Source organism: Diceros bicornis, chromosome 22, assembly GCF_020826845.1.
Source record: "Diceros bicornis minor isolate mBicDic1 chromosome 22, mDicBic1.mat.cur, whole genome shotgun sequence".
Taxonomy (NCBI): Eukaryota; Metazoa; Chordata; class Mammalia; order Perissodactyla; family Rhinocerotidae; genus Diceros; species Diceros bicornis.
Window position 1 is genome coordinate 2890638 of NC_080761.1, and position 27159 is coordinate 2917796.

Below are 27159 nucleotides of genomic sequence, written 5' to 3' on the forward strand. Positions count from 1 at the left end.
ACTAAGACTACAGTGGTGTCTGTCATGCTGTGTGTTAAAGCATGCTTAGCCTCTCTGTAAGAGAGAGCCCCAGAGACCTGAGGACGTTTATCTATGTAGAACCACAGGGCGTCTGAATGTATGGATTTGTGATACTCTCGAAAATAATCCTGTACTTAGTGAAGGGTACAAGGGACTTCCATGTACGTTTTTGCGACTTCATATGAATCTACAATTATTTCAAAATAAAAAGTGTAAAGAAGAACTCTGTCAAAAGAAATCTGCTGATAAACATGAAACGGTAACTTCATCAGAAACATGCTGATTAGGCTTCTTGTGGTTGCCACCTTGTTGGTTGCTTAACTTGATGCAAAATCCACCTCATGCCAAGTATAACAACTAACGTATCTGTTACATAGTTTACTGAAACAGGTAACATTGATATTTGGGACATAGACAAAACAAGATGAATCATAGCATTTTGATATTCTTAGCTTATCTAAAACAATAATTTATTAAGGGCTAGCTGAAGCTATGGAAAGAGAGGTGTACTTGACAGTAAATGCCTCACCTGCCACCTCTGCCTCCACTTCCTGCAGGGCTCTCTAAAGAAGGACTCCGTGAAGAATTTGGAAGAGCAAGTGCCCCACTTCTACGTATTCATCTCTTCCCACTGATGTGCGGTGCTCCCTCTGTAATAAATCAAGTGTCAGTGGACCCAACGATGGGTGAGTTACTGAGCTTTTATTCTTTTCCAGTAGGATATTCTGTCCATCATGACATCTATATCATGCTGTCTTGATGACCAGTTTTATGAACCTTGATTGATAGTATGGCAATTTCTCCCATCTTTTTTTTTAATTCTACAGTTTTGGTTTTTTTTTTTGTTTTTTTTTACTATTCTTGGACCTTTGCCTTTTGTATAAAGGTAATAATTAGTTGTCAGTGTACTCAGAAAACCTGGTGGAAATTGCGAGGAGAAATGCATTGAGTGTATAGATTAATTTGAGAATTGAAATGCTTACTATAGTGAATGGTAGCATTCATGAACATAGAATAAATTTCCATTTAGCTCTACAAATTGCTGTGTTTCTTGCTCATGTTGATGGGTCAAGGGAATCAATAAATTATTATCTGTCTTTCTCACTGAAGTACTTGAGGAATTTAAGACAGATCAAGGGAGAAAAGGTGAAGGTCAAAATTTGAGCTTCTAATTAAATGGCATGTGGCAGACAGGCTTTAGATGAGTGTCATGTTACAGCAGACATTCCATTAATTACCTCTAAAGTGTTCTAAGGTCTCCATGGACCTCTGAGGCCCACATAAGGCTCCAGAGGAGAGAGTTCTAGGTATTCAGGGACGTGGGCTCTCGGGAGACGTCAGAGGCATTCTGAGACTGGTGGGGCTACCAAGTAAAGGGGATGGTGTGCCGTGAGGGTGAATTTTCTTCTGGTCCCTTGGTGAATAACAACAGGGAACATTTATAGGGGATTTAACTGTGTATCAACCACCATCAGTGCACTTTATACCTATTGTATAAACCAATCATTAATTAATTGTATCAGTTGTATCCTTCGTACCCAGGACACACTTATGATGTGAGGAATATTATTATTCACATTGTAGAAATGATGAAACACTAAATAACTTGCAGAACAACAATCAGTTTCTGGAGGTGCAGCTATCCAAACTCAGAGCTCTGTTCCCATAGCCTGCATTTTTTCCCAATGGCCCTCAGAGTGTGGGAAGGGTGGCCTGAGAAACGCAGCATCTAATTTAGTGGGGCTGTGTGTTTGGTGGAGGCCAAGGGGGAATAGCAGGGTGAAAGGCCCCTGAGTTCCCTTTACCCCCACTAGGCTGACATGAGGTCTACACTGTTCCTGAACATTCCTGCTGACTGTAAACCAGATTGCTCAAGGGAACAGGCACCACCTGGGCATGAAGAGACATGCTCCCCATGGCTGCATTTTTTATCATGTAAATTGCCCAGAAGAGCCTTCTTTTCCATATACCTCCCTGGGCATCTTGCAATGGGGAAAATACTTCTGACATTGTTGCTTCCTTCTCCCAAATTTTCTTCTCTCTTGTGCTGGAAAGGTACATATCCTTAAGTAATTCAGTAGTCTGGCAAGTATTAAAACTCTTTGAGAAAGGTGCTTGAATATGCATTCCTCTGCAACTCGCTCTTTTTTCTCTCCAGATTCCATATGTGAGAATCCTATTCTGTGTTCTTTATTTTCTCTCCTGTATGGTATTCTAAAGTAGGCATATACATAGATTATCAGCTGTCAGGTTATTTACGTGTTTATTTTGATCATATAAAGAGGGGTGCTATAAGCTTTCGTGTACAAAATGACCCCAAAAATCTCTTCCACAACAAATGTGTCCATTGTCAATTCTTTTATTTTGTTCCCGTTAAGCATAGAATCTGAGAGTGTGGAGGGCTGGGGAAAGTGTGTTAAGACAATGGAGGGAGCCTGTGGGTGAATGCTAACTATGATAGCAGACAGACGTCATGCCTGCCCTGTACATGTATTCACGGACACATCCCAGGAAGTTTCTCTGGCGTGTTTATTTGAGGATGAACTGAGTAAAAGAGGGTATTCCTTGTCTATTGCTGTATAATACTATTACCATTTACTTAGTGGCTTAAAACAACACAGTTTCCACAGAGGTTAGCCGGGTCGTCTCCAAGACTGCAGTCAAGGTGCTGGCCAGAGCAGATTTCTTGTCTGAAGACCCCAAATGGGGAAAGATTCAGTTCCGAGCTCACCGGGTTGTTGTGTCCAAGCTCACTTCCTTGTGGCTGTTGGACTGAGGGATTTGATTTCTTTGTGGCTGTTGGTCATAGGCTGCCCACAGCTACTTGCCAGTGTGGACCCCTCGACATAGTTGCTGGATTCATCAAAGTCTCCTCACAAGATGGAGGTCACAGCCTATGTGATGGTCATGGAAGTGATACGTCATCACACTTGCTGTATTCTCTTGGTTAAAGGCAAGGGGCAGGTTCCGCCTCCACTCACAGGGAGGGAACCACAAAGGTTGTGAACAATAGGAGGCGGGGATCATGGGAACCACCTAAGAGTCTATCTGCCACAGGGGTTGTATCAATTTCCAGCAATGTATAAAGCTTTGCCTTGTTCAACAGCTTCTCAAAATTTAGTATTGTCAGAATTTGCCAAACTGTTGGGTGGGCAATACCATCTTATTTTAATTTTTTAAAATAGCAATGCAGTGAAGCTTATTTTATATATTTATTTGCCTTTTTGGTAAATGACCAACTTCTGTCTTCCACTTAGTGTTCTATTTATTTGTGTGTCTTTCTCACTGATATTAGAAATTCTTTATATTTTCTGAGTATTCTTTATGGCATCTGGAATATTGCAGATACTTTCTGCCAGTCTGAAACTTGTGACTTTTTGTTTTCTGTAAGGAAGATATTTTTCCTTTCAATGTGGAAGAGTTAAATTATCCCCTCCTGTTGGGGTTTGGTTTCAGACAATATTCATGAGGAAATTCTCTTATTCTTTTTACTAAATGACTGAAATATTTGTGTTTCATGTTTAAGTCTTTAATCGCTCTGGGATGAATTTATTGTAAGGTGTAAGGTACAAATCCGTAGTGTTTCCATATGGATATCTGATTGGTCTAGCTACTTTTTAAATATCCGTATTTCTAAGCTGTCCTGCAGTGCCGCCTCTGTCGTGGATACCTGTGTCCATTTTTCTCTCTTCAGCTTCATTCGGTTGTTTGTCTCTACCTTGCCAAACAAAACTTCCTTAATTTATTTTTATTATAAATCTTAGTATCCAGTACTTAAGTTTCTTCATGTAATTACTGCACAAGAGTGTCTCTTGTCTTTTGGCAGGCCTTTGTTCTTTGATATAAGTTTTATGTCAGCTTATGAGGGTCCTCAGGAAATCCCATTGAGGTTTTGGCTGGAATCACACTGATAATTTGTGTAGAATTGACATTTTTTATGATTTTGGCTCTTTCTATTGATACTTGTCATATAAATCTCCATTTATTTGCTTTTCCTTTTCTCTCTTGTGAATAAGTTCACCTTTGAAATGGTGAGACCATGGTATCTGTTTCGCAGGGTAAGTTATAATAGAAGTGGGGGCTATACTTATTTATATTCTTCAGTCAGTTTGACCCCAAGTTCACAGTATTTCAAGTTGCTATTGAACATTTTATATATTTTAAATTAAATAGTACTTTATTTTACCAATTACTTAATTACCGAGTACCCTAATCCTATGAGTTAAATTATCTTTTCTCACCTCATTGCTATGTATGTTCCCTCTGTAAAAACCAACAAACTGAAAACATGTGGCTGTAAATACTAAGTATGTTTCTAGGGCCTTGATTCTTTTCTTGTGGGCTGTTTTGTCTCTGACTGCACCTACACCATGTTGTCTTGATGATTCTGGCTTTCCAAGCCTTTATTGGTAGCTAGGCACATCCTCCCAATGAATTATTTTCCTCTCCAGAGATTTTGTTAGTTTTCTCGTGCTCACTTTTTTTCTTTCAAATAAATATGAAAATCTAGTCGTCAGTGTCCTCAGTCAACCTGGTGGATATTTTAAGTGGAAAGGCATTGAATATATAGACCAAATTGAGATATGAGATGCTTCATATATGGAATCACCTTACCCATTAACATGGGCCTGATGCCCATTTAGTTTTGTACATTGACAAGTTGGAAGGACATCTTTAGGGTTTGAGGAGAACAATAAAAGACTTCCTCTCTTCCCAGTGGAGTCTCCTAAAAATTGAAACACATTAAGGGAAGAAAGTAGATGAAGTTCCAAATGTTTGAAAAAAAAATGTCTCATTGATAAAGAATGCATGGGATACAACATTTAGCTTTGGATCACAGCTGATTTTAAAGTCCCAGAACTTAAAAGTTCTGCTCAAACCTGAGGCCCTCATGATGCCTGCCAACCTTTGCAAAGTTGGAATGGGTTGGTACTTTGGTCTGGCCACCTTTGCTCCTGGATAGGTGCCCACTTTGCTCTATCAGCCTCATCTGTTCAAAGACCCTATACTGGGCGTATCACAAGGTGCCCGGTACAATGGGAATAGGTTGTGTGGAGTGGAGGAGACAGAGGGCAGTGAGAAGCACTTCAGTATGTGGGACACGTTAGCATCAACTCATTTAGCAACAATACCCTTAGTAACAATGCCTAGAACATGGCCCTTAGCAACAATGTACTTAAAAATCATGCCTTTACCAACAGCATCCTTAACCCCTAGCAACATTACCCTTAGTAGAAATGCCGTTTGTTACAACTCCCTTAGTAACCGTGGCCCTTAGCAACAACAGCCTTAACAACAATCACCTTAGCAACAAATAGCTTGACCTGAACACCCTTGTAAAAAAACTTGTCCTTAGCAACAATCCACTTAGCCACAGTGCTCTTAGCAACCAGGTCGTTAACAAAACTGGTCCTAGAGACAGCACTCATAGCAACAGTATTCTTAACAACAACGCTCTTAGCAACACTGTCCCTTAGCAACAATACCCTCAGCAACAATGTCATGCCCTCAGCATATCACGCTTAGTTAAAACTCCTCAGCGTCGACACCCTTGACAAATAAGGGCCTTAGTAAAATCTTTTATACCAACAATATTCTTAACAAATTCCAGTCCCCAAATTCTCTTAATAAAATTGTCCCTAGCAACAACACTCAGCCACAGTGTGCTTAGCAACAGTTACCTCACAACAGTGGTCATAGCAACAGTGCCATTAACAACAGTACCCTTAGCAAAACTTTCTTTGCAACAGCTCCCTTAACATTAACGCCTTTAAGAACAACATCCCTTTTAAAAGGCCCTTAACAACAACTCTATTAGCCATAACACGCTTGGTCACAATGCCATTAGCAACAACGTTAGCAACAATGGCATTTCTTTTAAAGCACAGCCCTGGCAACATATTCTCTTAGTTTTCTTCACTTTCTTTCCAGGATATTTTCTCTCAATATAGGATTCTGATTTGAGAGTTCCTTCCTTTCAGCACTTTAAAAATGCTTTTCCAGGGGCTGGCCTGGTGGCATAGCAGTTGAGTTTGCACATTCTGCTTCGGAGGCCTGGGGTTCGCCGGTTTGGATCCTGGGCGCAGACCTACTCACCGCTCATCAAGCCATGCTGAGGGGGCATCCCACACAGAAGAACTAGAAGGACCTACATCTAGGATATACAACTACGTGCTGGGACTTTGGGGAGAAAAAAGAAAAAGAGGAACATTGGCAACAGATGTTAGCTCAGGGCCAATCTTCCTCAAAAAAAAAAAAATGCTTTTCCATCGTCTTTTGGCCTCCATACTTTCTGATGAGAAATCTGCCTTAACTTCAATCTTCGTTCCCCTATATGCAATATGTCGTTTTTCTCTGGCTGCTCTCAAGGTATTTTCTTTATCTTGACTGTTCAGCAAATTGACTATTATGTGTTTGGATGTGGTTTTCTTTGAGTGCATCCTGTTCATGAGTTGCTGAGATACTTGGATCTGTAACTTTATATTTGTCTCCAAATTTGGGAAGTTTTCAACCGTTACTTCTTCAGATATATTTTCTGCACCAATCTTTGTCTCCTCTCATTCTGAGATGGATGACATAGTTTTTAGATCTTTTGATGTTGTCCCATGGATTCTTCAGGCTCTGTTCATTTTTTTCAATATTCTTTCTTTGTTTTCAGGATGAATAATTTGTAATAATCTGTCGAGCTCACCAACTCTTTCCTCTATCATTTCATTCTCCTATTAAGCCCCTCCAGTGATTTTTTTAATTTGTGTTATAGTGTTTTTTAGTTCTAGAATTTTCGTCTAGAAATGGATAAATAGCTTGTATTTAATTTCTAAGAACAACTTTCATTCCATTTATTTCAAGAGTGTTTGCTCTCACACATCTTGGAGCAGGTTTATAACAGCTGCCTTAAAAGTTTTGTCTGATTGTTCCAATATTTGGGTCATCTTATGGTTGCCTTCTGTTGATTGCCTCATCCCATGATAAATATTTAGGTTTTCCTGGTTCCTTTTATGCCTAATGATTTTTGGATTGTATCCTGGACATTTTGAATACTATGTTATGAAACTCCAGGTCCTATTTAAATATTCTGGAAATTTTTGTTTTAAAAGTCAGTCATTCTGGCAAGATTTAGACCACAAGTCCTTACGAGGCTTCTGCAGGCTTTTGTTCCACTATTGGCTTAGTTTCCCAAGGCTTCACAATGATATTCTAGTTTGCCCCAGCTGTGTGCCTCCCAGATGCTAGTCTGGGACCTAGGCAGCATCTACACCACAGTTCAGTTCTGAAATCCTTTGCTCTACTTATTCTCATTGTTTTCATGCATGCACAGCTTAGAGATGAGCTTAGGACTTGATAAACACAGGCTCTTCACAAACACAATCTGTGTGTTCCTCCACACACGCTCTTGTTCACAGGGGTACCCTTTCCTGGTTGTCTGGGTAGAAAGCTCTGTGTCACACGCCTCTTGCAACTAGGCTTACCTTGGAGACATGCACTGAGATAAAAGCCTGTGGGGCTACCACAGATGGCCTCACAGCTCCCACTGTCTCTTTTTGGTGTAGGCTGAGGAAAATCAAGGAGAACTTTTCTTCACAGAGACCTCCTTGTTGCCACTCAAGAGTCTAAAAGGTTTCACCCCACAGGGGCTATCTCTGCTTCAACAGTAGAGAGATTTGGAGGCTCTGTCTCATTCCTGGCATTTGAGAGGCCAAAGGACTCTGCCCCATGAGGGCTGTGTCTACTATACTGTTTGGAGTGGTGGGGGGAGCTTCCGTATCTTGCCTCGTGCTAGGGTATCAAAAGGTTTGCTAGCCTTTGAAAGTCAAAACAATTCCATACTGTACAGAACCCCCACTCCTGGTACTCTGAACAGAGATAGTGGGGTTTTATTGGAGCTTCCCTTGTCTGTTTTCAGTTCTGGTTCAGGCTGTTCTAGAGGTCAAGCCCGGATATATAAAAGGAAGAAGAAGGAGGAGGTGGAGGAGGAGGTAGAGAAGAGGAGGAGGAGAAGAAAGGAAGGAAGGAAGGGAGGGTGAAAGGAGACAGGAAGGAGGGAACCAACTCAACACTAGATAATCCTTTTGGAGTCTACCTGCTCTTATGCAACTTTCACAGTCCTCTGATACTTATCTTATGTATTTTATCCAGAATTTTTTGTTGTAATCATTAAGAGAGATAAGGTGGAGTGTGTTTACTCCGTCTTAACCAGATTGGAACTCTCCAACTGAGATATGTGGAGCTGTGCACTTTCAGTCTGTCCGTGTTGAAATGTTGGAACAAGTGATTGATATGACCAAAACACTTGGAAAAAACATCAAAGCAGTAATTCTAATTATACCATCTATTATTCCTTTTTAATAATGTTTAATGTTTTCATTTCAATAAAATTTAATTTTCACACATATAAATATATATATACATATACAGAGAGAGAGAAATAGTATGTAAAAAATGTATTAACAGGAGAATGCAGTGTTATTTAAAATCACAGTACACATGCTCAGCTCGTACTGTTGTAATTATAGAAAAATCAATTACCTCTTTGTCATTAAAGAGCATTTGATTTTTTTCATATATTTTATCTTTTACTCAGCTACTCAAAACAATATTAAGCTCTCTTCTAAAATGTACTTAGTAGAGGTTTATTTCTTTTCTTTTGTCTAACTAATAGCTTATTATACAATTGAGATCTTTGAATATCGGGAAAGATACATGTCAAAATTGCTTGTGAGGGCCGGCCTAGTGGCGCAGCTGTTAAGTGTGCACACTCTGCTGCGGTGGCCTGGGGTTCGCAGGTTCGGATCCCGGGTGCGCGCTGACGCACCGATTGTCAAGCCATGCTGTGACGGCGTCCCATATAAAGTAGAGGAAGATGGGCACGGAGGTTAGCCCAGGGCCAGTCTTCCTCAGCAGAAAGAGGGGGATTGGCAATGGATGTTAGCTCAGGGCTGATCTTCCTCACACACGTACAAAAAATTGCTTGTTATTATTCTGTCATGTTAATATTCTTCTGCTATCTGAAATCAAAAGGTCTCTGGTCTTTATAGGTATTAATGGAACCTATTTGTCTGCATTATTACTTTGAAAAAACAAAAAATAAAATTTTTTTCATGGTGTTAACTTTTAAAGAAAGTTTAATTGGCTCTAATTTGTCTGTTGGAATTCAATGCAGTTATTTTATATGTAACATCTTTTAAAAGTCACTATTTTCATTGAGTGTGTGTGGGCCCAGATAACATTGCTATGATAGTCTTCTTTTGCACAGCGCTGAAAAGCTCTGATTATTATGTGGGAAAGGAGTGAGCCAGCACAGTCTTTCAGAAATTAACCAGGCTATACCCCCTCTGCTGGTGGGTGAATGGAGGAAGGCTGCGGCCCTGACTGATGCCTCTGCAATTTCTTAGAAAATATGGACACCCTAGAAAATTACTCTTTTTGACCATACTGCCAGGTGCCTGAAGTAGCTATATCTCTTTACTGAGCTACAACTTGGATCAGACAAAAATGGACCGTCCTTGATGATGTTCAGAAGCAAAGAAAGCTTTGAGGAGAAAGATATGGTTCTTAAGTCCTAAAGGGGCAAGCCCATACCCAGAGGAGATTCCTAGTGACAGAGCCCTGTGAGTATTCCTGTAGAAGTCTGTGTCCACCAGGCTTCCTTGTTTTTATTACAAGATATGAGTCGTTGGAGGAAACAAACTAAGATCGAAAAGGTAAGACCCAATCCTAGAGATACTGTTTGTGCCGTGGATACAGCTGTAACTGAAGCCTGTTCTTGAGCATTCTGTTATGTGAGCTAAAGCCAAGGTTGAAGTATGTCTTTGCCGTTTACATCCAGAAGAGTCCTGGCCATGTTTACTGAATGTACCTATTCTCTGAAAATTCAGGGACATTTATATGGTGACCTGTTGTTTAATTTTTCAATAATATACATGTCAGTTACAAGAAAAGGAAACAAACACTAATAGCTTTCTTTCTCCTAAAAGTTATCCAGAATTTAAAGAAATGAAGAAACTAAACAGAATAAGTACATTGAGTTTATATCTAGTCTGGTCTATATTACCGTCTAGTCAACTATTAGACTAGCAAATATAGTCTCCAGAATGGAAAAATATAATTGTTTTTTTGGGCCAATTTATTTGGAGAAAATTATGAAAACATGCAGGCCATCAATAACACTGATAACTTATTAAGTGGACAGTCTGCTGCCAGGTGTTACTATGTTATATTATTATTATTATTATACATTATTGTTATATATGTCATATTATTATATATGTTTATTTCATATGTTTATTTTATAATTCCCTATCTTGTTTTATCCATTGTGTTTTATCCATGAACAGGCAATTATTGTCTTACTGTGTACTTTGCTACATTTTACCTATAAACCTACTATCCAACATCTTGCACACAAAAGTTGACTTTTCTCCCACTTCTTTCCCTACATCTCAGAATAATCTCGTAGAGACCATAGGTCAGATAGTCTTAGTGCTAAAAGGATTACAAGAACAATTGTTTTATTCCGCGCTCATCTTTGTGAATACAAAACCCTAAATCTCTGAAGTGTTTTGTGTCTATTTCTAACACTATGTTCCTGAGTTATTATTATTTCATTATTAGTTCTGAAATTAAAAACTTGACAAGGTATTGAATAGCTATTGCAGAATACTCCGTGAAGAACTACCATTAAAATAGCACTTATTTTAGTTGTATTTCATCACCTTATTTTGCAGGTCAGTGCACCGTTTCTTATTTCTTTTGAAATGATTGCACTTAACCAGTTCAAGAAGAATAACTATTATCAAGTTAATTGCAGTCCATATATTCATCTTTTGGTGAACTTAGGTTGAGAATTTAGCACTGAATTTCAAAAGATTCAGTTTTTATCTTTTAAAAATATATTTTATGTAATAAAGAATTTTATTATCCTTGATTAAGTCTTATAAGTCTGAAGCTTTCAAGACAGGAAAGAGACAGGGATTTCTGAGTTAAAAAGAACATAAGGATTGAGAAAGGAAATACTAATGTTGTTTTTAACTTTGAGGAAGCCAGTGAGTTAAGACCGTGAATGTGAAGACTGATAGTGAATGTAATGAGAGATTAGCATAGGCCAGAGACCTGTACTAAGTGCTGTATGTAGTATAGGATGCTTCAAGACCATCCCCATAAGGCAGTTTGCAAGTTTTGGGAAACAGGCAAAAGGCTAATTTATTTTTTCGATTCACAAGTTCATAAGAACAACGAGCTTTCCAAGAGACTACAGTCAACTACGTCTGGCTCTAAGAGAAAAAGTGCTCTAAACGTTACTTAGTTTGTTCTTTCTGTAAACCCTTCAGGAAGGCAAGACTGAATTAGAGAATTGTGGTGAGTTCTTTTCGGAATGTGTGTGTTGCCTGTAATGTCCTTATCTAAGAAGTCACCCCACAGTGGTGGGCCCTGCCTGCCATGTTTGTATCATGTATTCATGCCCAACACCTGAGCTGATTAGTTTAGAGGGAGACAAGTGACCAAGCTGGGCCAGCCACATTTCTTCTCCAGAACTTGGGAATTGGAATTGACGGATACTCGTCTGTCCTCACAGGACGCTTTTTTTTTTTTTTCCAGCTTTACTGCCGTATAATAGACAAATAAAATTGTAAGATATTTAAAGTGTACAACATGATGATTTGACGTACATATACATTGTGAAAGGATTCCTCCCCCGCTATCCAGTTAATTAACACATCCATCACCTCACGTATTTTTTGGGGGGGGTTGAAAACATTTCATTTCTACTCTCTTAACAAATTTCAATTATACAATACAGTGTTATCAACTATAGTTATCATGGTATACATTAGAGCCTCAGACCTTATCATCTTATAACTGAAAGTTTGTACCCTTTTACCAACCTCTCCCTATTTCCCCTACCCCCCAGCCCCTGGCAACCACAATTGTACTCTCTGTTTCTATGAGTTCAACTGTTTTTTTTCTTTTGAGATTCCTTATAAGTGATACCATGTGGTATTTGTCTTTGTCTGGCTTATTTCACGTAGCGTAATGTCCTCCAGGTTTATCCATGTTGTCACAAATGACAGGATTTCCTTATTTTTTAAGGCTGAAAATATTCCATTGTGTGTATATATACCACATTTTCTTTATCTTTTCATCATCTATGGACACTTAGGTTTTTTTCCATACCCTGACTGTTGTGAGAAATGCTGCAGTGAACATGGGAGTACAGATATGTCTTTGGGATAATTGTTTTACTTCCTTTGCATGTGTACCCAGCAGTGAGATTGCTGGATCATATGGTGGCTCTGTTTTTAATTTTTGCGGAAGTCCCATACTGTTTTGCATGGTCGTTGTGCCGGTTTACATTCCCACCAACAGTGCACAAGGGTTCCTCTTCTCCACATCCTCACCAGCACTTGTCATCTCTTGTCTTTTTAATAATAGACATCCTAACAGGTGTCAGGTGATACCTCTTTGTGGTTTTGATATCCATTTCCCTGATGATTAAGTGATGTTGAGCACCTTTTCATGTACCTGTTGGCCATTTGAGTGTCTTCTTTGGAAAATATCTATTCAGGTCTTTTGCCCATGTTTTAATTGGGCTGTTTGTTTTGTTGCTATTGAGTTGTATGCATTCCATGTACATTTGGGGTATTGACCCCTTAGTGGATATGTGGTTTACAGCATATTGTCTCCCATTCCATAGATTGCCTTTTCATTTTGTTGATGGTTTTCTTTGCTGTGCAGAAGCACTTTAGGTTGATGTAGTCACACTTGTTTATCTTTCCTTTTGTTGTCTTTGCTTTTGGTTTCGAATCCAAAAAAATCATTGCCAAGACCAGTGTCAAGGAGCTTACCCCTTATGTTTACTTCTAGGAGTTTTACAGTTTCAAGTCTCATGTTCAGATCTTCAATCCATCTAAGGTTGATTTTTGTGTGTAGCGTGAGATAGGGGTCCAGTCTCATTCTTTTGCATGTGGCTGTTCAGTTTTCCCAACACTGTGTATTGAAGAGACTATCCTTTTCCCATTGCATATTTTTGACTCATTTGTCAAAAGTTACTTGACCATATATTCATGGGTATATTTCTGGGCTATCTATTCTGTTAGATTCATCCATGTGTCTGTTTTTATGCCAATACAATACTCTTTTCATTACTATAGCTTTATAACATAGTTTGAATCAGAAAGTGTGATGACTCCAGCCTCGTTCTTCTTTCTCAAGATGGCTCTGGCTGGTTGGGGTCTTTTGCAGTTCCGTACAAATTTTAGGATTCTTTGTTCTATTTCTGTGAAAAATGGCCTTGGAATTTTGATAGGGATTGCATTGAATCTGTAGATCACTTTGGGTAATATGGACGTGTTAACAATATTATTTCTTCCAATCCATGAACAGGAGTTATCTTTCCATTTATTTGTGTCGTCTTCAATTTCTTTCATTGACATCCTATAGTTTTCAGTATACAAATATTTCACCTCCTTGGCTAAATTTATTCCTACGTATTTTATTCTTTTGATCTTATTGTAAGTGAGATTGTATACTCAATTTCTCTTTCTGATAGTTTGTTGTTGATTTATTAAAATGCAACTAATTTTTGTATGTTGGTTTTGTATCCTGCCACTTTCCTGAATTTGTTAATTAGTTTTAATAGTGTTTTGGTGGAGTCTTTAGGGTTTTCTATATGTAATATCATGCCGTCTGCAAATAGGGACAGTTTTACTCCTTCCTTTCTGATTTGGATGGCCTTTCTTCCTTCCTTCCTTCCTCCCACCCTCCCTCCCTTCCTTTCGCCTATTTGTATTGGCTAGGACTTCCAGTACCACGTTGAGTAAAAGTGGTGTGAGTGGACATCCTTGCCTTGTTCTTGATCTTAGAGGAAAGGGTTTAAGCTTTTCACCATTAAGTACGATGTTAGTTGTGGGCTTGTCATATATGGCTTTATTGTGTTGAAGTACGTTCCTCTATACCCAGTTTTTTGAGAGTTTTATCATGAAAGGATGTTGAATTTTGGCAAATACTTTCTCTGCATCTATTGAGATGATCATATGATTTTTATCCTTAATTTTCTTAATGTGATTTATCACATTGATTTGTAGACATTGAACCATCCTTGCATCTCTAGAGTAAATCCCACTTGATCATGGTGTATAATCCTTTTAATGTACTGTTGAATTCAGTTTCCTGATATTTTTTGAGGTTTTTTTGGATCTATGTTTATCAGAGACGTTGGCCTACAATTTTCTTTTCTTGTAGTGTCCTTATCTGACTTTGGTGTCACACTGATGCTGGCCTCATAAAATGAGTTTGAAAGCGTTCCCTCCTCTTCTTTTTTTTTGGAAGAGTTTGAGGATTGGCATTAATTCTTCTTAAGTGTTTGGTAGATTTCACCAGTGAAGCCATCTGATCCTGGACTTTTTGTTATTGGGAGGTTTTTGATTAATGATTCAATCTCCTTACTAGTAATTGGTGTGTTCAGATTTTCTGTTTCTTCACGACTCAGTCTTGTTGTTTGTTTTTGGAATTTGTCCATTTCTTCTATGTTGTGCAATTTGTTGGTGTATAATTGTTCATAATAGTCTCTTGTAGTTCTTTGTATTTCTGTGATGTCAGTTGTAATGTCTCCTCCTCTGTCATTTATAGTTTTATTTATCTGTGTCCTCTTTCTCTTTTTCTTGGTTAGTCTAGCTAAAGGTTTGTCTCTGTTGTTTGTCTTCTCGGAAAACTCTTACATTGATCTTTTCTATTGTCTTTTTAGTCTCTATTCCATTTATTTCTAATCTGATCTTTGTTTTCCTTTCTTCTACTAATTTTTGGCCTTAATGGTTCTTCTTTTTCTAGTTTCTTAATGTGTAAAGTTAGGTCATTCTGTTGAGATCTTTCTTTCTTAATGTAGGTGTTTATTGCTACAAACATCCCTCTTAGAACTTCTTTTGCTGCATCCCATAAGTTTTAGTATGTTGTGTTTCCATTTTCATTTGCCTCAAGATAAACTTTGACTTCTCTTTTGATTTCTTCTTTGACCCATTGTTTGTTCAGGAGCATATTGTTTAACTCCACATATTTGTGAATTTTCCAGTTTTATTCTTGTAATTGATTTCTAATTTCATACCAATCTTATCACAGAAGCCTTTGGCTGGTTCTTTTTAAGAACCCCAACAGCTTGAGATTCCTCACCTAATATTTTCTTCATGATATTAATAAAATATAAATGCATTAGATTCATTAGCTAATTGTTAGAGTCATTAGATTATCATTCATTTATTTTATTGTCAGTAAATATTTACTAAAGAGCTGTCATATGCCAGAAATTGGGCCAGTTGTTGAGAATTCAAAGATGAAGACAGAGCTCTTGGCCTAGTGTATTTCTCATTTTAGTGATGAGTGTATTAATTCAATTTCTGTTAACAGTGTTTGATTCCCTTCCCCCCAGTATCCTGGCTGGATGCTGGTGATTGTGTTCTTTTATAGTGAAACTACACTGGATCCCTGTTATAACATTAGTTATTGAGCATGAACAATGAATTGACTACTGACAATTCTGTAGAGCAGAATTTACTACTAGCAAAATTGGAGTCCACTAAAGGGAGATCAGTTACTAGAATGTCAAAAGGACTAACCAATCAAGATTCCTCATAATAAGGTGATACAAAGCCTTATATTATGAAAATTATATTATGTTGAGTCTATAATATGACTCTTTATTGTTCTTAACACTGCTTAAAAACATAGTACAAGAAAGTGTAATGATTTTGGCGCTTTTACTTTTCTAGCTTCTCATTGTAGTTTCCTGATTGGCTCCAACTACCCTTCTGACCCCTTTAAACTTTGGGTAATCCACTTAGATTCTCTCTCCCCTCCCTGTCCTTCATAATTGCACAACTACTGTAATCTACATGCCCATTCCCTACCTCACCCACTGAGTTACTAACTATTTTATCTCCCTGTTTTACTTTTCATAGCAATTACCCTTATCTGAAATGATCTTGTTTGTGCATTTAACTTATTTCCTGTCTCCCACACTAGAGTGTAAGCTCCATTAGAGCAGGGTCCTTGTCTGTCTTGTTCACTGCTGTATCTCCAGCACATAATAGGTGCTCAAAAACTATTGTTTGAGTGAGTGAGTGGAGGAATGAATGAGTCAAGAAAGATTTGCTCTGAGGGATACAGACAGAAAACAGGTCATGACTGCAGGATACTAACTATCCAACTGAGGAGACAAGAGGTCTACACATGAAAGGGTGTGATGTGCAGAACAACTGATAGGTGACTACAGTGGGTGATCAGGGGAGAGAGCTGTTGCTGGGGATGGGCCCAATCAGGAACAGCTGCAGAGAGTACATATAACTTGCAGACTTCTCCCACGAAGCTTCCTGAAAGCTGAGATCTATACATGAGTGATTATCTCTGCTTGAGAGACCAGGCAGGTCTGTACAGAAGAAATGTCTTCCATGGCCCTGCCCTCCCAGCCTCTCTAAGTACACTCCAGTTCCCCATAAGTAACTCTTTCCCAGGGACTTTTACATTTGCTGCCTCATTGATCTGGCATGTTCTTCCTCTAGAGACAAGTTGACTCCTTATGTTCCAAATCTCACCCTAGATCACATTCTCTGAGAATATACATCATCTGAAAATTGCTGTCTGTGCTTTTAAAATCTTTATAACTAGAATGGAAGCTCCGTGGAGCACTGAATTATTGTGTCTTGTGCTTTGAATTATTCCCAACACCTAGCACAGTGCTGGGAACTGCGTTAAGTTTTTAATAAATGAATGAATAAATGACTTTGAAGAATGGACTTGGGGGAAAGTGGTGCAGGCAGGAGGAGACTGATGGAAGAAAGATGAGGACATACAAGGAGATGAGAGGGCAGAAGTCAAAGCTTAGAGATAAGAAACAGCTTGGGTAGCCTAGAGTAGGAGCAGCAAGAATGGGAAGGGTGGAGGATAAAGCTGATTACCTGGGAAGGATTGTTCTTAGGTGAATCTCACTATCCTATGGTCTCTTTGGGGGATTGGTTCTCACCCATGTCCAGATGGTAACAGTTGTGTGTGGCATGTTTATGGAACCAGCTCCACATTGGGACTGGGAGCTTCTCCATATGTGCAAACCACAAAGTTAGACCTGGCAAACCTCGTTGGAATCCTATTTCAGCTTTATTTCTGCCTAGTGACAAAGACGCAGAAGGGATGTTAACACGGCTCCAATGCCCTATGGTAATCAGTGGGTCTAGTTTATGTAATTAGGCATAAGTAGTTGCTAACTGCTCCTTTTCTCTAGTATTTGTTTTACAGTTATCCTAATGTCATTTCTTTCCTAATGATGTTAAAAATGTTTAGTACGCTTCAATTGTATTGCAGGTATGAAGATGTTGCCATGGCATCCCCTCTTGTCTGCAGTTGGCAGATCTCACTAATAGTGATTGCTCTCTCTACAGGGCTGAACAGTCATGAACTGAACAAGAATGTTTGGAGGATAGTTGTGATGCTGCGTAAAGGGCGGTACAGCGCTTGAGGTTCCACTTCCACTCAGTATTCAAGATGGTCAGCTTCAGTTGAGATTTTGGGGGGTGATTTCAATGGGCTCTTGTGGTAGATCAGCCATGCCATTGTTTGACAGTAACTTGAGCACATGTCAGGGCATTATTGCTGTTCGTTATCACATTCTGCAGCTGTGTGCATGGAAACTGCTTTGCAGGTCCTCCTGTATCTTTTCTGTTGCAATGTAGTTTCTAATTCTGCATGGCCAGGGACTGTTTCTTTTGTTATTATTGTGTTTTTTTAAATGACTGCAAACACCTCCCCGAAGAGATATTCTTGAACGGCCACCAAGGTGGGTAAGTTTCATTATCCTCATTTTACAAATGGAGATACCGGAGCTCTGTAGAGATGCATTTGCTCATCCAGGGTTTCCAAGCTGGCTCTTCATAGCAATATATTGTCTTCATAGAGCCATAGACTATCCACTGGAAGGCACTGCAGTTGTCAGTGGACATAACTCTCTTCCAGTATGAATTCCTTTTTCATATCCTTTGGTTCTTTATTAAATATATTACTTCTAATATGATGTCAACATTAGCATATATTAAAGAGGAAACAAAGAAAAACAAAAAAATATTTGGTAACAGAAAATGGCTTTGTTCCTTGGGTTGAAACACTAAGTTCTTAACTATAAGTTGTCTATATACATAAACTCTGTGAATCACCCAAACGAAGCCCTTCTGTGTAGATGCAAAAATGACAAGTATAATTCCAGTGGGCAAATGCAGTGAGAATCCCCATAACGTGCATTAATAAAAGTTTCCTGAAATTTACTTTAAGGAATTTTGATCTAATTTTAGATATACTTTATTTTTCAGACTATTTGAGGTACATGAATGATGCTCTTCATTTAAATAATACTAATCTACTTTTTCTGATTATAGCATAATCCATGCATATTATAGGTAATGTAGAAATTCAAGATAGAAAGAACTTTCTATGCATCTGTGTATTTTGTACACTCAATAAATGGTGGTTGTTTCATATATCATTAAATATACTTCGAGATATTTTTAATGGCGCCGTGGCATTTCAGTGTAGTGGTGTATGGACTTGTAGGCTGTTTACACTTTTTCACGGTTATAAGCATGAATGTGTAAAAGATTCATGCTTTTTGTGACTTCAAGATTCTTTCCTCAGTGATAAATCACCAAGTGGAAATTCTTAATGAAGTATGCGCACATTTTAAAGATTTTGATAATATTGTCAAATTGGCTTCCTGGAAATTGCCTCTAAAAGGGTAAAGTGGACACTATCTCAAGCCATCTCTAACACTAGATGTTAACTTTTGTTTATTTTTCTACATATTAATTCATTTTATGGAAAATAGTATCCCTGTTTCATTTTACTTTATATTTTTTGGATTATTAATTTGGCTGAAATTTTTATGTTATATGTGCTGTCTGTATGTCTTCTTTCTATGATACGTTTTGGTACTAAAAATTGCATTCATTCCTGTTATTTTGTGGCAGCTTATCCCCAGCAATAAAAGTATGCATTGCTGCATACTGGCATCATAGCGGCTGTGCTTTGGATTTCATCCCGGCCTTGGAGAGTTGACAAAGTAGTGATCAGAAAGGCTTTGCTAAACCCAGTGTGATGTTTCAGCATTATCTGTGGTGTAGTCACAGCAATATCATAGGCTCTACAGTACCAAATTTGGCAAATGTACAGATATCTTTTTGTGTGTTGGTAAATAAGTATCAGTAGTGGATCAATAGTAGCAGAATCTGTCAGAGGACCCTCAGATGCAATTACAAGATATTTATTGTACCGCTTTAAGGAGATTTTTCTGGCAAGCTAGAATACATTCTATATGCCTATTTAAGAATATAATATGAGTGAACATGTAACTCATTTCAGTAGACCACTGAACAGTGGGAGCTATAGAACATCAAATGGAAGATAAAGTTAGTCTCTTGATATTGCCATTAATATGAGTACTTTGCATTATGCAACAATATATTTGCTTGCAAAGTTCATGAAATAAGCAATGAAAATGTAAAGATATTATAGAATCCCTTGGACTGTATTGCTCAACTTACAGGCCAATGTTAATTTTATCCATATTAATTAAAGAAATCAGTTTTTTATTATGTTACAAAATTATTACAAAATGTGAGAAAGCAATGCTAAAAATTACAAATCAAGAAGCAAAATCACGTGTATTCCAAATGGAATTGCAAACTAACTCTTAAATTACTTAATGTTAAACCTCTAAAATGTGGTTTTGTCTAGTGGATTAAAATTTTACCAGTTATTTCCAATAGCAAGTAAAAGTATTAAAATGCACTTAATATCAATTTTCAACTCTTAGAAATGGGAAAAAATTATGATCCAGGAAAAACTGAGACAGTATTAACTTAAGCTTTCTTTTAAATAAGTACAAAATATTTTCCCCATTCATATAATTGTTAATTAGGCTGCTTTTAAAGAAATCTATATTTGACTTGATGAAAATGGATTTGGAGCATCTTATACGATATGGAATAAAGCAGTTAAATGTAAACGCTTATTTCAAGAGATAATTTTTGATGAATACTTTTCTAGTCTGCTGTGGTCACAGAGGACCTATTAACATAGTTGGGGCTGTGACAGAATTAGAGGAATACAATTGGTACGGCAGGCGGAGCCTCCTGGATTCTTTCTCAGTTCCTGCTTCATCCTGTAGGGATCACACTTAGCCTCTGCCCAGTGCAGTCTCCCGTTGAACAGTCTTCCATGTGATTTTGTTCCAGAAGTTCTCGCCCTGGCAGAGATGTCTAAGACAGGGAAGTTCAATTCAGATTTCCCTTTGCCTGCCTTCTTCCCCCTCCACTACGGCCGGCCCACTTACCCTCACCAAGGTGGGGCAGGTCCAGGCTGCTCACTGCCCAACCACACAGCCCGTGAAGGTAATCATGAGAAATTAAAATTGGTCACATCTTTCAGATAAAAGCCGTGTCAATCATTATTTGACTATTTTGTAAAGTTGAAGTGCAGTTTTAAAGGGATAGAAAGGTGACAGTGGTGATTTTAAAGAGTTTGAAATGGCCAAAATGTAAAATAGGGTCTTGCTAGGTCAGCTCAACTTGGTTGAGTACATTCCTCTCCTGTTCTCAAATTTTAGAGAGAACTGAAGTCTAAAATGTATCCTTCTTCTAGTTATAATCCAAATATGTGAAAGTGAAAAGGAATTAAAGTGAGTAAACAAATTCTTGTTTTCTTGCTTTCTTGTGTTCAAGTTGAAGTTCAGGTACAGAATTTACCCTGCCCTCTTATTTGAGAGCTAATGGCAGTCCCTGACTTGTGGATGGCATTATGGCGCACTTTTGGCAGGGGCAGCCTGGGCTGCCTAGAATGATTTTGGACTTTTTCATCTTGGAAGTTGGGTTAATTCAGAGACGTGTCTCTCAAGAGCCTCCTTTTTAAGGAGTCCAAAGTTAATAGGACAAATGAAGTCGTAACTGCTCTGGCTCCGCAGCCATTAAATGCAGAAATTTATCCAATTGCCTGCACCTAGAAGAACTAAACCAGGCAACATTTTGTTCCCCCAACCCATTATGAGGTGTTGCTAAAGGTTATTTCAGGAAGTCGGTGGATCTTAGTGCCGGAGGGAGATGGAGAGACTCTTCTTGGTTTTAGCATTGGCAGGATTCCCATCTGTATTATATGTCAGCCTCCACCTCAGACAACTCGCCCAGCAAGAGGTTCCTTTGACACTGTAAATTGACTCCATTAGGATGAGCTCTCTTTCAGAGAGTGGCAGTTAAGCTGTCACTGACTGTCTTCTTGCATAGTTTAAAAACAGACTATGGTGGCAGCTCTAACTTCTTTCCAGTTCAAACCTCTGAACTTCCATTTCCCCCTTTTTGCTCCATCTTTCTGGCACGTTAGTACTGAACTGGACACCAGCTCTAAGTAATGGCACAGTTAATGTTCCGAGTCCTCGAGGGCAGGCGTTTGCGCTCTTGTGCCTCAGTGCTCTTTGAATGCTGTTTTACTGTGGAGTTGCTTAAGCCATTTCACTCATAATCCTGAGTCAACTTGGTGTTGTGTTCTGAGTCCTGAGTCGTGTGGTGGAACATGACTGGATGCTTCCCTCAAACTTAGAGGACTGTACAACCAGAGAGTACATTTTGTTGTATGTAAGACAAAGAGTTAAATTAAATTGCAGACTTACAGACTTGTATTTCTTTTGCTGAAGAGCTAGATTGGGTGTGAGACCCAAGATCTGTCTGTGCTGGCTCAGACACTCCTCAGCCACGCGAGGATTAGATACTCAGAATCACCAGTTCAATCTGATAAATTGTATTTACATATAATAGTGGTCAATTCAGTTGATGAAATCTTTCTCTCAAACTTGTTGGGTTAAGCTTTTACACTGATGGGATTTTTAAAATTTTAAATACCTATTGTTTAAAATAACACTATCCACAGATTACCATTAGTTTATTTATGGAAAAATAATAAGTTTATCAAACAAAAATAATCTTCAGTTTTGCTTTTTTTTAAATCTCTAGATGTAATTTTTTCTTAATTTTCTTATTTTAATATTTCAAATTTCTATAGTGTTACTGGAACCATTTTTCAGAGATGAAAGTATCTTTGATATTTACAGTAATTATGTTAAATTTAGGTTTATTAACTATTAATACACTAAGAAAAATGCTATTCCTCTGTTGATAAGAAAAATGAGAGCCTATTAACACCGATTATTTTTATTACTCCAGTTCATTAGTTTTCTTGGATAATCAGATCAATATTCAACATATAAAATTACTATTTTTCGTAGGAATGATCCATTGTTTTCTAATTAGTGTCTCGAGGCTCTCCAGGCTGCACACCAAACTAGTTACCATCTTTAAAATAATTCTTTCTGATTTGCAAACTTTTGCACAACAAGCATATAAATATGTAAGACCTTAAATATTATTTTGATAGGGGCAGACAAAGCTCACCTTATCACATAGATAGCCTGCATTTTTCCTGGCACAATGCCGTGTGAAATATACACGATACTGCAATATATACTATAGCTGTAAAAGCCCAAGTGACACTTCAGTAGAAGTAAATAAATCTTGGCATATTGAATAATTTAAAAGAGTAATACCTGTGAAAAACATTATTTAAATGTGTTTCTTATGATTTTAAAAATTCTTTTAATAATAGATTAACATGTATCTTCACTATTTGTGAAACAAGGACATGCATTCAGTTTGTCCTTCAGCATTCACAGACAAATCCTATGGAATTATTATGTGTTATAAACCCATAGTTGATAAATAAATGAACTAATCAATATCCTCTTGAAAATAAACCTCTTTTTATTTCCATGAAGCCTCGTGATAATTAGGAACCTGAGTGGCAGAGGAGAGTGGCAGATGCTGACAGGGAAGATGCAGGTTATAGAGGAAATTCACCCAATCCAAGGGCATGCAGACCTGGCTGACGCGGCTCTTTGGGCTTCAGATTTACTGTTCAGTCCTGATAGGATCCTTGAGCAGTCACGGTATGTAGGAGATGGAAACTGGTCTACATTCAGCATCGCTTTGTGCAGGACATAGTGTTTATTAAAGAAAGTAATAGGAATGGGAGAATGTTAAAACATATAGATTGATAATTTAAAGTAATTGAGGCAGTAAGCCTATAGGCATTTTTGTGACCTTTCTTCTTATGTATTTTCATACAGAAAAAAATATTTCAAACAGAAAAAATTACATATAGAATTGTTTGCCACGACACTATTGCATATATCGGTAACATTTTATCATATTAAATTTTAAAGAGAAAAATGAATTGTTACTCCTTATGTTATCTGAGTAAAAGCTAGGAGGAAAAGCAAGGGGAGAATGGCAGGAGTGAGTCCAGGAGAGACGTGGAAGGGGGACGACCCTGCGGGACTTGCAGGCACAGGTGAGAACTTTGGGTTTATGATAATTAGCTTGTATGCCACTGGATGATTCTGAGTTGGGGGTGGCACAAACAGGCTCCCATTTTAAGGGATCACTTTGGCAGCTCTGTGAAGGGCCCAGGGAACGGGGTGAGCACAGGACAGACTGGGAGGTTACAGGGCAGTCGGAGAGAGAGGGACTGGTGGGTCGCAGTTCCGACTGGTCTCTTTCCCGTACTTTGTTCCTGACATTCCAAACTGCATAGTTTCTAAGGTTGGTGACTGAGCGGTTTCCTTGACCTTCTCAACAGAATGTGATGCTCAAGGCCTGTCCGTGGGACACATCTCCTGAGGGCTGAAGGGCGGACAACAGTGCTTGCTCAGCTTCACCTGTGGTTATGGTTGTGGGTGTGGTTCAGTATAGGGTTGTTTGTGTGGCTTTTTGATCAGTGTCTGCTTTCTCCATCTTGGAGTGGACTATAATCTTCACCAGAATGGGAAAATTATTTGTGTTTTAACTCACTGGTGTGTCCCTGGTTCTAGCACAGTGCCTGCCACCTCCAGTTTCCTCAGTGTGTTTTCATATGGGAGTGAGTGTGTGTGAGGGAGGGAGAGGAGGGGAAGAGACAGACACTGGGGCGGAGCAACTCACATTGCAGAGAAACTGGACAATGTTTCCTGTGAGTGGAACGCCTAGAGCCTTGTGAGCTGTTCTTTTCTACTTTCTCAAGTTACAATTATCACTTCATAAATTTTCTTATCGAAAATGTTTTACATGCTTTTTCCTTATGACCAGAGCAAGAGTTGTTTCCTGGGAAAAATTTAAATGTCTCACAACAATTCAAGTATTATATTTAGTACATTTCTTTTCTATTATTTATTGAAAATATACCGGTATTACTGTCTTATACAAGGGAGGCCCTAAAAAAAGTTTTGTTCTTTGAAGCACTGGGACCTTAAAGTATAAGGGACAGAAGCCACGTTTTCATAGTTCTGTTTCTTGAGCATCCAGCCCAATGGCATTGTGGTGATGGGACAACAATGACCATGGGCACATGTGTCTGCTGACACAGGGACTCGCTTTCTCTCTAAGCCATGTGACTTAATCCCCACAAGGTGAGAATTTCTTTAAAGGAGTTTATATGTTTTTTACATGGGAATGTAGTCCTAAGAAGATACCAAATTCTTTCTCCTACCTTAAAAATACATATGAATGACTTGTATTTTTGAGTTTCCATGAACAAAGATCACATGCATCCTGTTACTAAGGAGAAAAAACATCATTTTGAGCCACCAGAAATCGCCAGATCTCCTTTAACGATGTTGACTAAAAATAGTGTCTTTATTTAGTGTTCATTGCGTCTATATTTAGTGTGTATATTTTTAGTATTTGTCATCTTGCTTAATAAGCCTCTGAATCACTCTTAAAAGAGTGTTTCCCAAAGTTTTTAGAATTTCTCCACAAAGCAAAACATAACAAAACAAAGTATTGGAACTCAAATAGGTTTAGGGAATGTTATGACACATATGTCTATCTTGGATAACGTGAATAAAGCCTCTGTCAATTTCCAGCTTTAAAAAAAATTAATAAAACACTAACTTTTTGCTTTGCTTAACCCAAAGTTTTCCAAACTTCTTTGACCACAGAATTTTTTGACAAAATGATATTCTTTATTGTCCATTTTGATATTGCTCTACAAAATCACAGCACAGCATCACTAAATTACTGTGACCTGTTAACTGGAAGAAGGTCATAAAATGGAAGTTTCACAGCAGTATAAAGAGAATGAATGAAAATATAAAAATGTTTACTTTTTGGATTATAGACAGTTTTCAGATTATGTTAATTTTAAATAAGCAAGTCTACCTGCTTTCATATAGTAATTCTACTTTTAAGCCATTTCTGATAAGTCATTTATTATCATGAGAACAATGTAGTAACAGTTTGTCACACTGGAGGTTAAGACAGAGTTTCCTCTCAAGGCTCCCTCAGATTGGAGAAGATTTTAAATTCCATGCTTCCGTGAGATGCGTCAAATCTCTGAGCAGCAACCTCTGTGCCTTCCCAAACTTCAGGGGCTTCGAAACGTTAGCTACCAGCTGTCATTGCTTAGTTCTTAGGTCATTGTGACCTCTAGTAAGTCTTCAACAGACTCAGTTCACTACACAACTAAGGTAGACCACTTTATGACTGAATTGTGTCCTTTCAAATTTCATATGTTGAAGTCCTAACTCTCAGTACCTCAGAATGTATTTGGAAATAGAACCTTGAAAGAGGTAAGTAAGGTAAAATGAGGTCGTATGGGTAGGCCCTAATCTATTATAATTGGTACCCTTATAAGAGGAGGAGATTAGGACACAGACATGCACAGACTGAGGGGCAACCATATGAGGACACAGCGAGCAAGTGGCCATCTGCAAGCAAAGGAGAGAGGCCTCAAAGGAACTAAACCTGCTGACACCTTGATCTTGAACTTCTACCCTCCAGAATTATGAGTAATAAATTTCTGTTGTTTAAGCCACCCACTCTGTGGTATTTTGTTACGGCAGCTCTGGAAAACTAAGATAACCACTCTTAGGGGAAAACAATTTATGTGCTTTGTTATTCAAGTAGGATAATTTTAACACTGATGACTTCTACCTTGAGATTATAAAAGGCAGTGAAAAACATTATGATAGAGTGTATGAATTGTGTCCTTTGAAACAAAGCTAGTTAATAAACACTTCTCAGCCGTAGGTGATGCTGTGTGTCTCTCTGGACAGCAAGGGGATAGGAGTGGATGGGAGAACCTGCCTTCACACAAGCAGTTTCCTGGGTTGCCCTGAGCCTGACAAAGAGGGCTACAGCTTGGGCACTAGGAAGGCAGCAGCCACACAAGGCCTGGGGAGCCCATAACTAAATCGTGAAGGAAGAATATTATTAGCCAGGCCCAGATGCATCATTTCCTCCCTTCACTGCTCTTTTGTGAAAAATTCTTCCAAATACATATATTTGTCCCCAAATGTAGTGTTGGGTACTTTCCCTACTAGAAAGTTAGTGGAAAATTTGTTTTTTATCAAATTTTTTCTTCATCTCTTTTGGGTGAACTTTCATGGTTGCAAAGTCACTCAGGAAAAAGTTCATTTTCCCAATACTTCCTCTGCACCTGTGACCCCCAAAATTTTGTCTGACCTACAATTTCAGGGAACTCATCACCCAAGTGAACAGGTGCTTGAATGTGACATGATGCTCTCGCGTCTTCTCTGTGGTCTTCCTGTGAATTGTGGTCACCTCGCAGCGTTAAAGCATCTCCATGAGAAGCCCTGCAGGGGCTATTCTCAGTTCTGGGTGTACTGTCTCCTGCTGGTTTCTCTGAAGTGCCGAGAAGCTGTCCTCTCTATGCAAAAAACTGTTCTCACAAACTGCATTTCAATGATTTGGCTTTAATTCTCAATTTGTTTCTGTTCCTAAGCTTTTAAGGCTTTTTACCAACCCATAAGAAACATCTTTGAAAAAAGATAATCCTCAGATGTAACATGCTAAGCTTTGACCTAGTAAGTCTTTAAGACTGATGTTTTCCGAGGAACAAACCTTCTTCTTTGCTGTGCAATAATAGAGGATCAATATAAAAATAAGTACACAAAGTGAAAAAACCAACAAAAGTATTGGTATCTTCACAGCTAAATTCTTAACATATTTTCTGATATATAGGAAAAAGGAAAATTGGCAAATATTTTAAATAAGTACCAATATTTTAAAAAATAAC

General features: G+C 38.3%; 1 long non-coding RNA gene across 2 annotated transcripts; it reads left to right on the plus strand.

The window, feature by feature from the left end:
- The first annotated feature begins 580 nt into the window (after positions 1-580).
- On the plus strand, positions 581-27159 carry LOC131419908 (uncharacterized). 2 transcript variants are annotated; one of them, XR_009223385.1, is made up of 4 exons: positions 581-707; positions 22862-23032; positions 23350-23436; positions 25756-27159. It is a non-coding gene; the product is annotated as an uncharacterized LOC131419908 (long non-coding RNA). The 2 variants fall into 2 exon arrangements; XR_009223386.1 differs by lacking the exon at positions 25756-27159 and adding an exon at positions 23725-24040.